Source organism: Myxine glutinosa, chromosome 6 (assembly GCF_964187855.1).
Source record: "Myxine glutinosa chromosome 6, kmMyxGlut1.1, whole genome shotgun sequence".
NCBI lineage: Eukaryota > Metazoa > Chordata > Myxini > Myxiniformes > Myxinidae > Myxine > Myxine glutinosa.
In genome coordinates this window covers 693,587-709,928 of record NC_136266.1, presented here as the reverse complement: position 1 = coordinate 709,928, position 16,342 = coordinate 693,587, and the positions used below count along the sequence as shown (strand labels likewise).

At 44.2% G+C, this 16,342-nt stretch overlaps 1 protein-coding gene across 12 annotated transcripts in view; it reads left to right on the top strand.

The window, feature by feature from the left end:
• RIMBP2 (RIMS binding protein 2) overlaps positions 1 to 16,342 on the top strand; it is a 716,511-nt gene that overhangs the window by 193,079 nt on the left and 507,090 nt on the right. The window lies entirely within an intron of this gene.

Below are 16,342 nucleotides of genomic sequence, written 5' to 3'. Positions count from 1 at the left end.
GACCATATCAAGACGCAACATAACAAAGGGAACAGTAGGAGACAAGGGAAACGGCAGAGGGAGAAGTAGCAGGGTGGAGAGAGAAGGTAGATGGAGACGGCCAAACAAGGGATGCAGGTAACGATCATGGTTTGGGGAGAAAGCAAGGGGTAGAGAAGATGGATACATAAGCAAAAATTTTAGATGAGTGGGGTGTGCGGGGGGGGGGGGGGGGGGGGTGGTTTAACGGGCGTATAAAAGATCACGACTTTGGATGGGGGATGATCTGAGATGTGGTCAACAACTGTCTTGAAGTCGAGGAGGGATGAATTGTGTTGAAGAGAGTGTGGAAGGTGTGAAAGCACTGAGAGGGCAGAGGGTGCAAGACCAGAAATGAGGCAGAAGAAGACGGAGAGACCATTGGCCTGCCGGCACTGGCGAGGTGCTGTATATATAGAGTTTGGCCAACTCGATTATGACGTCATTATCCTTCTTTTCTTCTTCTCTTGTTCGGCTGCCCGTCGCTAACAACGATGACCGTGAAGGTGTATGGGCCAGCACTTGTCTGCGCGATGATGGGAAGCGAGACCGACCAGCTTTGGATAAAAATCCTCTGTTGCAATGAGGGCAAAATAAATGTATTGGTCGCTTTTTATTGCCGACTTTGTGCTGCTGGAGTTGACGGCGTTGATATTCATCCTCTTTGTTGCTCAACCATTTCAACCGAGTCGTAGACAACAGTTCTCCCATGTTTTTTTGAAATTTTATCTCTGGCAAGTTCTTCCCAGTTCCCTATGTTAATGTTTGCTTTCTCTAGATGTCTTTTCACAACATATTTGTAACGTAGCTTTTGTCCTCCAGGTACACGTTTGCCCTTTTTCAGCTCACCATAAAGTAACATTTTTGGAAGCCAATGCTCTGGCATACGAATGACGTGACCTGCCCATCTGAGTTAGCCAGAGGTAATGAATGCCTCAACACTAGGTATCCCAGCTCTTCCTTTGGACTGTGGCATCGGGGACTCGGTCTTGTCATTTGATTTCCAAAAGCTGCCACAGGTGTCTTAATTGCTAGCTTGTGAGGTTCTTTATATTGCTCCTGTAGAGAGTCATAGGTTCCACCGAGTACAGACATCACCACAGCACGATAGACCTTGATCGTGGTTGTAGTTCTGATGCCATGCTGGGACCAGAGACGTTTGGTCAGGCTTCCGAAAGCTTTCGATGCCGCCTGCACGCGGTGTGCAACTTCGCCATCAGGTGAGTTGTCATGTGTTACTGCACTCCCAAGATATGTTTCGGTGTTAGCACATCTAAGGGCTTCTCCATTGACAAGTACGTCATTATAGGCGCCATTGTGTTACCCAATCAGCCACCAGCGTTATGTAATCGTAGCTATAAGGACGCAATTTACAAACTAATTTTTCACTCAGTTGAGACATGGATGGGAGTGCAATCCAGGGGGTAGAGTCAGATCGGTTCAACGTTGGGCTGTTGGACGGAGAAGGTTGGTAGCATGGGGGTTGGGGTAAAAAAAAAAAACGTTCAGTGACTGAGCAACAGGCCCTTAAATAGTCAACCCTTTCAATTCCAGGAACTATTCGACTGAATCATTTGATTGGAATGGTGAGCACATCCAATTTACACTTCACTAGTGGCAATCAATTGGACTCCAGGGTCTCAAAGGGTCTTCACATGGTCCACAAGGGTCTGAAAAATGGATTAACTCTTCAATCTCAGGAAATACTCAACCAAATCTCAATATCAAGACATCATTTTGATTGAAATAGTGAGCACGCCAAATTTGCACTACACGAGTGGCGTTCCGTTGGACCTCGATGTCCCTAAGGGTCTTCACAAGGTCCACAAGGTATAGAAAATTCCCTGACTGCTCTGGAGTATCACAAGGGTGGCAGAATCTTTAGGAGTGGGAGGAGGAGGGGGGGGGGGGGGGGTTAGGGTTGCCATTATGATACATGGATACATGATGAATGGTGTCAGCTGTGTTTGATTTCATATGCAAATGTGTATTTATTTACTGTAAACAACTGCATCTTTCAGAATGACACTTAATATCATTGTCATTATGAAGTCGATTAAAATGTGCTTCACACTGATAGAGAGAGAGAGACAGACACAGAGAGACAGACAGAGAGAGAGACACACAGAGAGAGAGACACAGAGAGACACGGAGACACGGATAGGGGGAGGGGGTAGAGACTTTGACTTTTGAAGCTCTTTCATTATAAAGGTAAGAAAACCACACAAGTCATTCAAATAATAAAATCACTACAATTACAAACATGTGCAGCCAAACAACAACAATGAAAACACCAAACATTAAAATAAAAAATTTAACAAACCATTACCAAGTTTACAAACCCACCCTTTACACACCATTTTTCCACAAAGGTTTGTAAATCATCTTTCATTTGGCAAAAGGAAAATTCCAAGCGTAACCAGAGCCTTAAACACAATGACCACATCACATAAAATATCAGCATTCGCCAGGAGCTTTGCTTTTCTTGTTTTGGAGATTGCTAATTTTCCAATAGAAATTACGAGATTAGCAAGAGCAGTCTCAGAGCGTTTTTTGTAACTAAGTGGTGTTCCAAAAATAAAAACACGTGGAGAAAAAGAAAAGTTCATACGATTAAAAAAAGTTGATAAAAAACCAAAGAAGGGAGAGAGTCTTGCACAATCTACGTAAGCATGGAAAAGGTCTTCAGAAGTCATACAAAAAGTGCATTCCATATTGTTTTTGGCCCTATCACTCAATGCCTAATGGCGAAGTATCACTTTAAAATAAAATAAAAACCCTCCGATCCGAATCCGGATTCGAATCTTCACCAAAATTTAATCAATTCGTCCGAGTCGCACACCCCACCTGTCCACCGAGTTTCGTCCAAATCCGTCCACAATTTTTTGAGATATCCCGCTATGTATCGTTTTTGGCCCTATCTCTCAATGGTGAAGAATCGAAAGATTGTCATGAGAAGATTAATGAAGTTAAATGGAGAAGATAAATAGAGAAGAAGAAGAAGAAGATAAATGGAGAAGATTGTCATGGGGACCGCAAGGCTAACCCCTGCTCTTGCAGGGAAAATGGCCTTAAAATGCCTGTTTTGTTGTCTCAATGGTGAAGAATCACTTAAAAAATTAAATAATTCTCTTATCCGAATCCATATTCAGATCTTCATCAAAATCGAAGCGATTCTTCCTTGTCACAGACACAACCTGTCCACGAAGTTTCGTCCAAATCCGTCCATATCTTTTTGAGATATCCTGCTATGTATCGTTTTTGGGCCTGTCTCCCAATTGTAAAGAATCACTTAAAAAATTCTACCAGCCGGATCCGAATCCAGATCTTCACCAAAATCGAATCATTTCGTCCTTGTCACATATGCCACCGCTCTGCCAAATTTCGGCCAAATCCGTCCACAACTGGAAAAGAAAAGGAGATGAGAGAAATCCATTTGGAGCCACACGTTGACATAATTATGACAGGAGAGGAAGTCTGCGAGCCATGCGTGGAGATTTCCATGGATACCATAAGAGGAGAGTTTGGTGAGCTGGGCGGGGTGCCAGACAATATTGAAGGCACAACATATGTCAAGGAAGAAGGCTCTCATTTCCTGTTTGGCATTGAGGACCTCCATCCATTGTGGAGACAGCAGAAGCAGCATGTCCAGAGTTGCACATCCAAATGCATGTTATCAGCACATGTGAAGGATTACATACACATGCATGTTGTCAGCACATGTGAAGGATTACATTCACATGCATGTTTTCAGCACTCATGAAGGATTACATGAACATGCATGTTTTCATTGCATGTGAAGGATTATGTGGCCCTGCATGTTTTCAGCACATGTGAAGGATTGCATACACATGCATGTTGTTGGCACATGTAAAGGATTACATTCACATGCATGTTTTCAGCACACGTGAAGTATTACGTGCACATGCGTGTTTTCATTGTATGTGAAGGATTATGTGGCCCTGCATGGTTTCAGTGCATGTGAAGGATTGCATGCACCTGCATGTTTTCAGCACATGTGAAGGATTGCGTGCACATGCATGTTTTCAGCACATGTGAAAGATTACGCGCATATGCATGTTTTCAGCACATGTGAAGGATTATGTGCACATGCATGTTTTCAGCACATTTGAAGGATTACATGCACATGCATGTTTTCAGCACATGTGAAGGATTACATGCACATTCATGTTTTCATTGCATGTCAAGGATTATGTGGCCCTGCATATTTTCAGCACATGTGAAGGATTACATACACATGCATGTTGTCAGCACATGTGAAGGATTATGTGCACATGCATGTTTTCAGTGCATGTAAAGGATTACATGCACATGCATGTTTTCAGCACATGTGAGTGAAGGATTACATGCACATGCATGTTTTCAGCACATGTGAGTGAAGGATTATGGGCACATGCATGTTTTTAGTGCATGCAAATGATTACGTGCACATGCATGTTTTCAGCACATGTGAAGGATTATGTGCACATACATGTTTTCAGCACATGTGAAGGATTATGTGCACATGCATGTTGTCAGCACATGTGAAGGATTACATTCACATGCATGTTTTCAGTACACGTGAAGGATTACGTGCACCTGCTTGTTTTCATTGCATGTGAAGGATTATGTGGCCCTGCATGGTTTCAGCACATGTGAAGGATTATGTGCACATGCATGTTTTCAGTGCATGCGAAGGATTGCAGGCACCTGCATGTTTTCAGCACATGTGAAGGATTACGTGCACATGCATGTTTTCAGCACATGTGAAGGATTATGTGCACATGCATATTTTCAGCACATGTGAAGGATTACATACACATACATGTTGTCAGCACATGTGAAGGATTACGTGCACCTGCATGTTTTCAGCACATGTAAAGGATTACGTGCACATGCATGTTTTCAGCACATGTGAAGGATTACGTGCACATGCATGTTTTAGTGCATGTAAATGATTACGTGCGCATGCATGTTTTCAGCACATGTGAGTGAAGGATTATGTGCACATGCATGTTTTCAGCACATGTGAAAGATTATGTCCACATGCATGTTTTCAGCACATGTGAAGGATTATATGCACCTGCATGTTTTCAGCACATGTGAAGGATTATGTGCACATGCATGTTTTCAGCACATGTGAAGGATTATGTGCACATGCATGTTGTCAGCACATGTGTATGATTACATTCACATGCATGTTTTCAGCACACGTGAAGGATTACGTGCACCTGCATGTTTTCATTGCATGTGAAGGATTATGTGGCCCTGCATGGTTTCAGCACATGTGAAGGATTATGTGCACATGCACGTTTTCAGCACATTTGAAGGATTACATGCACATGCATGTTTTCAGCACATGTGAAGGATTATGTGCACATGCATGTTTTCAGCACATTTGTAGGATTATGTGCACATGCATGTTTTCAGTATATGTGAAGGATTATGTGCACATGCATGTTTTCAGCACATTTGAAGGATTACGTGCACATGCATGTTTTCAGTGCATGTAAAGGATTACGTGCACATGCATGGTTTCAGCACATGTGAAGGATTACGTGCACATGCATGTTTTTAGTGCATGTAAATGATTACGTGCACATGCATGTTTTCAGCACTTTTGAGTGAAGGATTATGTGCACCTGCATGTTTTCAGCACATGTGAAGGATTATGTGCACATGCATGTTTTCAGCACATGTGAAGGATTATGTGCACGTGCATGTTGTCAGCACATGTGAAGGATTACATTCACATGCATGTTTTCAGCACACGTGAAGGATTACGTGCACCTGCATGTTTTCATTGCATGTGAAGGATTATGTGGCCCTGCATGGTTTCAGCACATGTGAAGGATTATGTGCACATGCATGTATTCAGCACATTTGAAGGATTACATGGCACATGCAATCACATGCATGTTTTCAGCACACGGGAAGGATTACGTGCACATGCATGTTTTCTGTCCAAAGAAAACACAAAGAAAAATTTCCCCTTTCCATATCTTCCCAAGGGATGGACTCTATGTACACAAACTCCTCTCTTAAATGTTTAGCCTGGTTTCAAATCCCGACCCAGCTGTAAACTGTCATCCAGGTGTTTCTCAGGCAGGGTGATTAATCTGTGTGTGCCGTCCCTCGAATGAACGTTGAGCCAGGTGTTCTGTCTGATATCATTAGTTGGTGTTAAAGATCCCAAAGTATCCTTTGCCAAGATGGGCGAGTTATCACTGGCATCCTGCTCAAACAAGCAAAGTGATTTGGACATCTGCCAGAATCAATTTTGTGTTTTTAGGCGACAAATAAAATGTTATAAATACTAACAATGGCTAAAAACCCAACCAACATGAGCAAATGAGCATGAGGAATGAACAGTATAAAGAAAAGCATTGGGAACTTGAATCCAAAAATCGATATTCTAGACATCCGACTTATTTTGCTTGATCGCATCACATGGTTAAAATGACATTTGACATTTCACCTTGGGTCAAGGTAAGTAAAGTCAAGTACATGTCAAAGGTCACTTAATATCAAGAACATGTCAACAGAAAACAACAAGCAACATATTTTTCCAGTTTAGGATCCAGCAGAACACATTTGAGATGGTAACTAATGATTGGCATTCAATAATAATGCGAAGTGATGGGATTTACGTGTATGGTGAAGACTATATGTTAATTATGCATATTTTTTCTCTAATTAGGTCATTTGCTTATTAATTTGCATATTGCAAACATCTGAGAGGGCAAATGACAAAACAAATGTCATAAACAATGTTCGTTGTGAAATTTGCCACATTTTGGTACCCAGGTCGATATACTTTGGATGAAGTATGGTCACTGTAATGACGTTTGAACTTTGACCTTGAGTCAAGGTCACTAAAGGTCAACAGAAAAAAATGGCGACATCATTTTTCCGATTCGTAGGACCCAGTAGAATACATTAATAGTGGTTCCCCAAAATTAACATGAACTGCACACGAACTTGAAATTGAGTACATGCCCCCCCCCCCCCCCCCCACTATATAAGGAAACTTGGTGGGATTACCTTTGGGATGCGCGGTAGAGGCCCGAAGCCTTATCTGATCGGACGGCCGCCTCGGGGTTTAACGACTCGAACCCATAAACAAGTAAACGGACACGATAAGGAAGGAAAATGCAAGAAATAATGCATTTAATGAAAATAATACAAGGATAACAAAACGAAAGGTAAAGTAAATCTAATTCCTATATTGAGACGTCTCCCCTCATATTGGTACACAAACCGGGGGAAAACGAAAGTAAAAATAAATAATGCTTCTGCCGGCCGGCACTTAACTCTGGTCTCGACGAGCACTTGGTGGGGTTGCCCCGAACCACTGCGCGGGAAAGGCCGAAAGAAGATGACGTGGAGTCGCCACAAACGTGAGGCAACTCTTGCAGGCGGTCCTCTTTCTCTCTTCTCCGTCGAAAGCGCCACGACCTCCCCGAACCGTCGCCTCATTGCTCCTCCTTACGATGTTAGTTGTCCACAAAAATCCCCCCACACCTCCGATGTTTCTCTCAGGTGCATCCTCCTTTGTCCCTCGCTGACGTCACTCCCTGACCAATCCTGATGTCCCTTTACATCATCCTATGGCTCCTTAACCAGTCACGTAGCCCGGGGCGTGGTTTCCCCGTTACGAATCAAGGCGTCTAGCCGCCGTTTGGGAATGTTCGGATGACGTCGGCGGTCGTGGGGCGGGGTTTACTTGCCCGGTGGAATGTGCTGTGTTCTTGTCGGGTTTGTCGGTGTTGTAGCAATGGGGCCGATTGCATGGCTGGCCGAGTGCAGGTAAAAACATTAGGAACTAGAACGGCACTCAGTACAGAGCATACCTCCGCTTGGTTGGCCGTATCACTCAATGGTGAAGAATAACTTTAAAAATTCTACTCGCCGTATCCGAATCCGGATCTTCACCAAATTTGAATTTATTCTTCCTTGTCACACACACAACCTGTCCAACATGTTTCGTCCAAATCCATCCACAATTTTTTCAGATGTGCTGCTATGTATCGTTTTTGGCCCTGTCCCAATGGTGAAGAATCCCTGGGGATTAAACAATTCTCATATCCGAATCCATATTCAGATCTACACCAAAATCGAATGAAATCGTCCTTGTCAGATACCCAACCGGTCCACCAAGTTTCGTCCAAATCTGTCCACAACTTTTTGAGATATCCTGCTATGTATTGTTTTTGGCCCTATCTCCCAATGGTGAAGAATCCCTTACAACATTCTAGTAGCCGGATCCGAACAGATCTTCACCAAAATCTAATCATTTCGTCCTTCTCACATACGCTACATCTCTGTCAAATTTCGTCTGAATCCATCCACAACTTTTTGAGATATTCTGTTCAAAAACAGACAAACAGACAGACAGTGTTGAAAACATAACCTCCATCCACCTTTCATCCACCTTTGGTGGTGGAGGTAAAAATCACAGGAGGGCAATTACACACTGGGGATTATCCTTAAGCTCTACCTAATTAGCATAGCTCCCCCCTCAAATGGAGACATAAAATATCTTATTCTATACAGATTCCCTACTTATTACATGGAGATTCTTCTTTGCGTCACACAGTCTATGCTAAACTATACATTCCTGCCTTTACTGAGGTATTTCATCTCTACCCCCACAAACCTTACAATATTGTAAGAATATAACCGTATTCTTGAGAAGTATATCGCATTGTCCAATGGAGAAATACTGCAAGCAACTAGAACGCCACTCAGTAGAGCGCATACTCCCGCCGTGGGTCAAGTTGGAATAATACGTTTTGTTTAACATCCCCTCTCCCCAAAACAATAAATGAAAAAGAAAGTAAGCCCTAACTGTCAGATAATTTATTTTGATATATCTCGGAATTAGAGGAGAAAAACATCATTTAAGAATAAGAATAAAAGCTTTAATGCAGTAAAACAGAAAAAACTAGAACGCCACTCAGTCGAGCGCATACTCCTGCCATGGGTCAAGTTGGAATAATATGTTTTGTTTAACATCCCCTCTCCCCAAAACCATAAACGAAAATGAAAGTAGGCCTGAACTGTCAGATAATTTATTTTGATATATCTCGGAATTAGAGGAGAAAAACATCATTTTTTAAGAATAAGAATAAAAGCTTTAATGCAGTAAAACAGAAAAAATATTTCCCAAAAAAATTTCCAATAAATATTCCTGGATCCGGATAATATCCTGAGCTTCACCAAAAACTAATCAATTCTTCCTTATCCCAAGGGCAATCATCCCACCAACTTTCATCCAAATCCGTTCAGAACTTTTCCAGATATCTTGTTCACAAACACACGAACACACAAACATACGAACACACACACGGACGGACACGATCGAATGCGTTACTCCCTGGCGGGAGTAATAAACCTGAAAATCGCAGAACCAGAATTATTTATTTGGTCTGGGAAGTCCATGCGAGGTTTCTTATGCGATCTGGGAAGTTGAATATGCGATCTTTTTAAAAAAAGTTGGAATTTTGCCAAATCTGTTTTATTCGTTTGTTAATACTAGGGCATGCCCGTACTATATCTATATCTAAAATTATATCCCCCCCCCTCTATTTACATGAAATGGTTTGGTCCAAAGCGAACGGCTTGCGAGTACGGTGACAATCCCCCCCCCCCCTCTATTTACATGAAATGGTTTGGTCCAAAGCGAACGGCTTGCGAGTACGGTGACAACCCCCCCCTCTATTTACATGAAATGGTTTGGTCCAAAGCGAACGGCTTGCGAGTACGGTGACAATCCCCCCCCTCTATTTACATGAAATGGTTTGGTCCAAAGCGAACGGCTTGCGAGTACGGTGACAATCCCCCCCCCTCTATTTACATGAAATGGTTTGGTCCAAAGCGAACGGCTTGCGGAGTTTGGTAAAGAAATCGCCATCGCGTGCACAAACGCGCAGGAAAGCGAATGAATCGCAAATGAGTTTTAATTAGTTTTAAAACATAGTTTAACGGCAACATAGTTTTCCAACGTGAAATAAATGAATACGCTCTCAAATGTGCCGTCCGAGGCAGAGTCTGTTCGCCACGTTCGGCACACGTGATAGCTCGCTGCTCTCTGATTGGTTGAATCGTTTTTTGGACATAGCTCGGTAACTACTTGTCCGATTAATATGAAACGTTGAAAAGGCACATCCTCGGGTCCCCAGCAATATACCTGGCAAGTTGCAAGTATATCGGACCGGTAGTTGTCGCGAAACAGCGGTCACAGACAAACACACAGACAAACACACAGACACACACACAGACACACAGAGATTACTGGAATTATAGATAGATACCTCAGCCATTGACAAATCTGGAACTAAGTCTTTATAAGTTCATCAAATACTGACACTGCGATTGACATTCGCTGAGCTAAATGTTGATATCTCTTCTGAGGTAAAAAAAAAAAACAACAACAGTTTTAAAGCATTATACGTATCAAACGATACATTTTATGAAACGGGGAAACCTAATACACACTTTGGTGGTTTTAAAATGACAGAATATGTCTTTATTAGAAAGAAAAAAAATGAACATTGAAGACGACGCTGCTAAAAAAATACAATGCTCTAACGCATAACCACGAGTTTAAACTACATTTACAACAAATATGAAAACTATTTTCATATCACAATGTTAAATATAGAATATATAGAAGATGATGTCAAAAAAAAAAAAAAAAAAAGCCCTATCTTCCAATGGTAAAAAAATCCTTCAAAAAATTCCTGGATCGGGAATAATATCCTGAGCTTCACCAAAAACTAATCAATTCTTCCTTATTCCAAGGGCAATCATCCCACCAACTTTCATCCAAATCCGTTCAGAACTTTTCCAGATATCTTGTTCACAAACACACACACACGGACGGACGGACGGACGGAAGGACGCGCACACACACACACACACACACACACACACACACACACACACACACACACACACACACACACACACACACACACACACACACACACACACACGGACGGACACACACACACACACACACACGGACGGACACACACAGACGGACGGACACAATCAAATGCATTACTCCCTGGCGGGAGTAATAAGTATTGTCGTTTACGGTGAATGGAAACAAAATGATGTACACGGACCACATGAGCAGAATGGGTCTATGTGATTCTTGTCCTGCTTACTTTCCCAATGGCTGACCTACCAATCAACTGTGAACCGCCTTCGGTTGTGGAAACACAGGCTGCGGTGAACCAGTCGAAAGGGGGGAAAGCTCCTGGAATCTGTGGCATCCATGCTGAACTTCTCAAGGCTTGTTGAACTGCTGTACTCATGTCGTTGCATGGAGTTCTCTGCTCTGTTTGGAGCACAGACATCATCCCATCTGACTGGAAGGGAGGTCTTGTTGTCCCTCTCTGGAAAGGGAAGGGTGATCACCGGGACTGAAACAACTACCGAGGGGTGACGCTGCTCTCAGTGCCGGGCGAGGTCTTTGCTCGGATAATTATTGATAGGGTTCGCCACTGTCTGCTCGAGCACCAGCACACAGAGCTTTGCACCAACGAGATCAATGATTGGCCATATCCTTGCTCTTTGAGTCCTCACCAAATGTAGGTGAGAGTTTCAACAGTGGTTGCCCACAGCCTATGTTGATCTCCACATAGCGTTCGATGCAGTGAATCAGGATAGCCTCTGGAGGATTCTCAGTCTTCATGGGGTGCCACCACAACGGATCGATCTAATTTCTGAACTACACTCTGGTACTGAGAGTGCTGTGCGGAATCGGTTCCAGTTGTTACTGGAGTTCGTCAGGGGTGTGTACTGGCCCCCACACTTTTCAGCACTTGTATCGACTGGATTCTAGGGAGGATGTCGGAGAGATCTAATTGCGGTGCATCGTTTGGGAATGTCAAAATCTTTGACCTTGATTTCACAGATGTGCACTGTGCAGTCATCTTTGTGGAGATGCTGGATATCCTTTTGGGCACCCTCCAAGTGCTGAATGAGGAGTCTGTGCCACTGGGATTACGGATTTCCTGGGTCAAAACTAAGGTCCAGCCTTTCAATGACATCTTGAATGCTGCTATCTTGTCTGTTCTTGTTTGTGATAAGGATGTTGAGGTCACGGAGAGATTCTCGTGCCTTGGCAGTGATATTCATGTCTCCGCATGTTGTGAGCCAGAGGTTGGTAGATGTCTGGGTCGAGCCTGGGGAGTCATGGACTCACTGGATCATGGGATGTGGCGCTGTCGGTACCTATGCAGGAGGACCAGCGTCCGAGTCTTCAAGTCCTTGGTGCTTCCAGTCTTGCTCTGCAGATGTGAGACTTGGGCAGTCACCAAGGATCTGCGACAAAGACTGAACCTCTTCAGTACCAGGTCTCTTCGGTTATTTAATGACTCAAAAGACACAAAGGTCCCCAAGGACCCAAAAAGTTGTTGATGACTCAAAAGTCCCCGAGGACCCAAAAGACTCAAAAGTCCAAGGACCCAAAACTCTTTAATGACCCAAAATACCCAAAAGTCCCCAAGGACCCAAAAAGTCCTTGACCCAAAAGTCCCCAAGGACCCAAAGGACCCAGATGACCCAAAAGTTATTAATGACCCAAAAGACCCAAAAGTCCCCATTGACGCAAAAAGTCATTGGTGAGCGAAAAGACCTGGAGGACCCAAAAGACCCAAGAGTCCCCGAGGACCCAAAAGACCCAAGTCCCCAAGGACCCAAAAAGTCCTTGATAACCCAAAAGACCCTGACGACCCAAAAGACCCCCCCTGAGTCCGGCAGGCAGGTATTCTACCAGGCCATGAAGACGAATGAAAACTTGGTACAACGGACCAACGGGCCCCCTAGTTAAATAAATGAGCAGGATTATAATTAATTGACATATGTGGGAAAATTACAAGCCCAGAACAGGACCACCTGGTTTGATTCCTGGTCTGGGCGTGTAAATTTCTCATACACCACATGACTAAAAGTATGTGGACGCCTGAACATCGAACATCTCATTCCAAAATCATGGGCATCAATATGGAGTTGGTACCCCTCCCGCCCGTACCCCCTGCCCCCACCCCTTTGCTGCTATAACAGGCTCCACCCTTCTGGGAAGGCTTTCCACGAGATGTTGGAACATTGCTGTGGGGATTTGCTTACATTCTGCCACAAGAGCATTAGTGAGGTCGGGCACTGATGTTGGGTGATTAGGCCTGGCTCGCAGTCGGCGTTCCAATTCATCCCAAAGGTGTTTGATGGGGTTGAGGTCAGGGCTCTGTGTAGGCCAGTCAAGTTCTTCCACAATGATCTCGACAAACCATTTCTGTATGGACTTTGCTTTGTACACAGGGCATTGTCATGCTGAAACAAGAAAGGGCCTTCGCCCAACTGTTTATTATTATTATTATTATTATTATTATTATTATCATTTTTCTATACAGAATCGAGGCTCGTGGAAGAGCAAACACATTGAACATGACAACATGCACAGACACATAAAACATTCAATGAACGGAGTGGGAGATGAGAGGGCGAGGGAGAGGGAAGCACACAAGCACAACAACGGTAGAGAATAAGGACGTTGGTAGATCTGTGGAAGGGGGAGGGCTGGGGAGGAGGGAGGGGTACATGGTATAAAGCAAATGAACACTACGAGGAATTTCACGACTAGGAATTTCGGGAAAGAAGTTGGGGATTGAAAGAGGCAGATTTGGCGTGTTTTGACATGGGCAGAAAAGATCAAGGGTTTGGATGGGGGAAGACAAGAGATGGTGGTGAACAGCTGTTTTAAATACTTGGAGGGAGGAGAGAGATTGAAGAGAGTGTGGGAGTTTGTTCCAGAGGTGGGAGAAAAGAGGAATGAAAGAGAGAAGGTGAGCATAGAGTCTTGATTTTGGCAGTTTCACCAGCAGAGGGTTGCTGGCAGATCTTGTACGTCCTGCAGGAATATCGCGGGAAATTCCAATGATTCTGAACGCTTTGGTTTCAACCACGTGAAGCCCAGCTTGGTGTGAGTCAGGAGCACCAGCCCAGAGGGGAGAGCAGTATTCCATTGAGCTGCGGATAAAAGCTTTGTATGTGGTGAGGAGCTCAGAAGTGCCCAGAAAGGACTTTGCACGACGGAGCATGCCCAGTCGGCGACTCGCTTTTGAAGCCAGCTTGGAAATGTGGTTTTCCCAGGAAAGATCATGGCAGATAGTGAGACCCAGAAGCTTGAGTGACAGAACTTCTTCAAGGGGATTGTTCATAAAGTAGATGGGAGGGTTGTCCAAACGGTCTTTTCAGAGAGACAAAGTGAGAGTGTGACATTTGTCAGGATTGAAAGACGTGTTCCACTTGTTTGACCAGTTTGTGATATTGTCCAGGTCTGCAGAGCGTGAGGAGGCTGTGCAGACTGCTGATCTGAGGGTTGGGATATGGAGCAGCAGAGAGTGGAGTCATCAGCAAAGAGAGAGAGGATTTTCCAGAGAGTCGGAGAGATCATTAATGAAGACCCGAAAAAGCACAGGGCCCAGAACACTGCCTTGGGGAACTCCAGCCTGAACAGGAAGGGGAGATGAGAGTATGCCATTCAGGGCCATACGTTGACTGCGACCGGTTGAGGAAGTCCGCAAGTCATGCGTGGAGGTTTCCATGGATACCATAAGAGGAGAGTTTGGTGAGCAGAGTGGGGTGCCAGACCATATCAAAGGTACTTGATATGTCAGGGGAGACATCTCTGATTTCCTGTTTGGCATTAAGGACATCCATCCATTGTTGAGACAGGAGAAGCAGCATGTCCAGAGGAGAATGACCTGGTCTGAATCCAAATTGATGATCTGAGACCAAGCCATTGGAGAAGAGGAAGGATTTGATGTCAGAAGTGATGATTGATTCCATCACCTTGCTGATTATTGGGAGCAGGCTGATTGATCTGTAGTTGCAAGGATCTGTTTTTGCATCTTTTTGTGTAAAGCAGTAATGTTTGCTGATTTCCAAGCAGATGGCAGATGACCTTGAGCAAACGAGAGGGTGAAGAGAACAGCAAGAGTGTGAGATACAGAGGAAGAGCAGGATTTTAGGACCCGTGGGCTGATGCCGTCTGGTCCAGTTGCAGAATCAGAGTCGAGGTTTGACAGAACCTTCTCCACCTTGTCAGGAGAGAAGGACACAGATTCCAGGAGCAGCTGGGTTGGACCGGGTAAGGTGGGTACAGAGAGAGATGGGTTCGGGAAACAAGATTTTGAGGCAAACACAGAGTTGAGGCATTCGGCTTTTGCACGTGCAGTGTCAACCGTGCAGCCATTTGAGGTAAGGGCGGGAATGGAAGGGGAACAAACACCAGAAACATATTTTACCAGATGCCAACAGGATTTGGGGGAGGGAGACAGATTTGAGAAACACTTAGTTAATTTGCTAATTTGAGACAGGAGACAGGTTTGAGATTTGACCACTGTTGCCACAAAGTTGGAAGCACACACTCGTCTAGAATGTCATTGTATGCTGTAGCATTAAGATTTCCCTTCACTGGAACCAAGGGGCTGAGCCGAACCATGAAAAACAGCCCCAGACCATTATTCCTGCTCCATCACTTCATAAACTCCATAAAACACATTGCCTCAAACAGGGAACTATGATTGTCATGGGGCCCGCAAGGCTAACCCCTGCTCTAGAGGGGAAAAATGGCCTTAAAACGATCATTCATTCATTCATTCATCAAACTTGACAGTTGACTCTATGCATTTGAGCCGGTCGCGTTCTCCTGTCATCCGCCAAACCCAGATTCTTCTGTCGGACTGCCTGATAGTGAAGCGTAATTAATCACTCCAGAGAATACGTTTCCACTGTTCCAGAGTCCAATGGCTATGAGCTTTACACCACTCCAGCCGACGCTTGGGATTGCGCATTGTGATCTTCGGCTTGTGTGCGGCTGCTCAGCCATGGAAACGTCTTTCATGAAGCTCCCGACGAACAGTTGTTGTGCTGACGTTGTTTCCAGAGGCAGTTTGGAACTCGGTAGTGAGTGTTGCAACCGAGAACAGACAATTTTTACGCGCTACACGCTTTTGCACAAGGCGGTCCCATTCTGTGAGGTTGTTTGGCCGACCACTTCGCGGCTGAGTTGTTGTTGCTCCGAGACATTTCCACTTCACAATAACAGCACTTGCAGTTGACCGGGGCAGCTCTAGCAGGGCAGAAATTTGAGGAACTGACTTGTTGGAAAGGTGGCATCCAATGACGGTGCCACGTTGAAAGTCACCAGGTGTGTGTCAACCCTCAGGAGTGCCAGGAAGCACTATTTTTTTTTTTTTTTTTTTTTTTTGTATAAAAGATCGAGGCTCGTGAAAGAGCGAACATTTAT